This window comes from Coenobita brevimanus, chromosome 103, assembly GCF_032717465.1.
Source record: "Coenobita brevimanus isolate Jiangsu-jjx chromosome 103, ASM3271746v2, whole genome shotgun sequence".
Classification (NCBI taxonomy): Eukaryota; Metazoa; Arthropoda; class Malacostraca; order Decapoda; family Coenobitidae; genus Coenobita; species Coenobita brevimanus.
The window spans coordinates 6,773,700-6,775,753 of NC_137056.1; the positions used below are offsets into that span (position 1 = coordinate 6,773,700).

General features: G+C 41.0%; 1 non-coding gene across 1 annotated transcript; it reads right to left on the reverse strand.

Moving 5' to 3' along the window:
• Positions 1-1,366: 1,366 nt before the first annotated feature.
• On the reverse strand, positions 1,367-1,439 carry TRNAV-CAC (transfer RNA valine (anticodon CAC)). The gene has a single exon. It is a non-coding gene; the product is annotated as a tRNA-Val (tRNA).
• Between the last annotated feature and the right edge of the window lie 615 nt (positions 1,440-2,054).

The following is a 2,054-nucleotide window of genomic DNA, read 5'->3' on the forward strand; positions in this document are numbered from 1 at the left end:
TGTTCAAAAAACAAAGGCAGCTGTAGTATAAACGCAGAATCAACAAAAGCACTAGCCTACTTTGTAAAAGCAGTACAGTCTGAATAATAATAATAATACCTGAAAAACTGAAATATATATATACGTGACCCATAATCACTTCACATAAAAACACTTCATCAAACAAAACTACGCTTGTAAAGGCTAAAAGACACAACCCTCTCATCAGCTCACTGCAGGCAGTTCACAATCAAAACCAGAAAGCACTCAAAGAGCGCAAACCTCTGCCAGTGCCATTACAGGATCCGGATTCGGATTCGGATCCGCCCCCAAATTCAATGAATTCTTACTTGGCCAATGGCCCACTCTTCCACAAAATTTCACTGAAATTCACTGAGACCTTTTGGAGATATCATGCTGACAAACAAAAAAACTTTTGGATCCGCATTATGTCCAGATCGCCACCATAATCAAATGATTTGTTCCTTGGGCCATACCCTACCCTTCCATAAAATTTCAGCAAAATCCATTCATAACTTTTTGAGTAATCCTTCTAACAGACAAACAAACCAAAACCGGCAAGATGAAGCACGCAGAGAATGCAACACCCGCGCCGACAATCAATCTAAAGGCCCATCCACGTGATGAGAACACCTGTGGGTCTGATGTATGGTAATGAAAATCCACCAAGTCTGGTTCAAATCGATAATAATGGATTAAGTTGACTTGACCCTGTGACTCTGACTTTCTTCTTTTTGTTCTCAAAGTGGAAGAACTTCATCCCCGGCAAACCTTAAGTATTGCACCACGTTTCATTCAAATCTAAGCAAACCTATTAAACTTACGGGGCTGAACCTCTGACTGTGTCCTGTGACCTTCACATAGGACCTATTGTTCTAAAAATTAAATCACATCATCCTTTTCTGTCCTTCAGTCCTTCCATCAAGTTTGGTCACAATCAGATAAAAAATGTTTGAGTTGACCTTGTCCTTGACCTATGGCCTATGACCATATTCAATCAAAAAGGAATCACCTATTTTTCTGAGGGTCCTTAACCGGTGCCTAATTTGGTGCAATTTCATCCAACAGTTTCCCATAATCTTACTAAGACAGACAGACAGACAGTAGTACACACAAACCGAACCAAACATATAACTTCCTACAGGTTTCGCGCGCGGGTGTAACTACGTTCGTAAAAATCTATATTATACAAACCCCAAACGCAAGAACTTCCATATGCTTGAAAAGAGAAAAGCACACACACACACACACACACACAAACATGCACGCAAAATTCACACACATACAATTCCTCAATCAGCTGACTGCACTAACTAACGCTTGCAAACACTCAACTAAGCAAAACTACGCCTGCAAAAATCACATATGTTTCCGCCCGGGATCGAACCGGGGACCTTGCGCGTGTGAGGCGCACGTGATAACCACTACACTACGGAAACGACGAACATGAAACTGGAGGAAGAGGCAGAAATAGAGGGAAAAGGTAAAGCAGAAGGGAGTGTAGAGGAAAATAAAGAAGGGAATGACGAGGTAGATAATGATGAAAAGGTAAGAGAAAGTGAAGAAGGACGGTCAGGGTACCAATGAATAAAGACGATAAAGAGGAGAGAGACAGTGAGGGAGAGTTGAAAGAAAAGCAGATGGAGAAAGTGAGGGAAAGTAGCAGATGAACGGATGAAAGTAAGGAATGTGTGTGTGTGTGTGTGTGTGTGTGTGTGTGTGTGTGTGTGTTGAGAGAGAGAGAGAGAGAGAGAGAGAGAGAGAGAGAGAGAGAGAGAGAGAGAGAGAGAGAGAGAGAGAGAGAGAGAGAGAGAGAGAGAGAATTATACCTATCATAATGTCACAAGGAAACATAATTAAAGCAGAGAGAATTAGGTCGGTGGCTTTAAGCTATATTCCCGCTCATATATTCTTGAAGTAAAATATATTCTTATGATTTTATTCCTTACCACCCCGAGCCCAGGATAGATAGACACGGGCAGATAGATAGAGAGATAGACACAAATAGATAAATGGATATAGATAAATGGATATAGATACAGTAGATACAGACT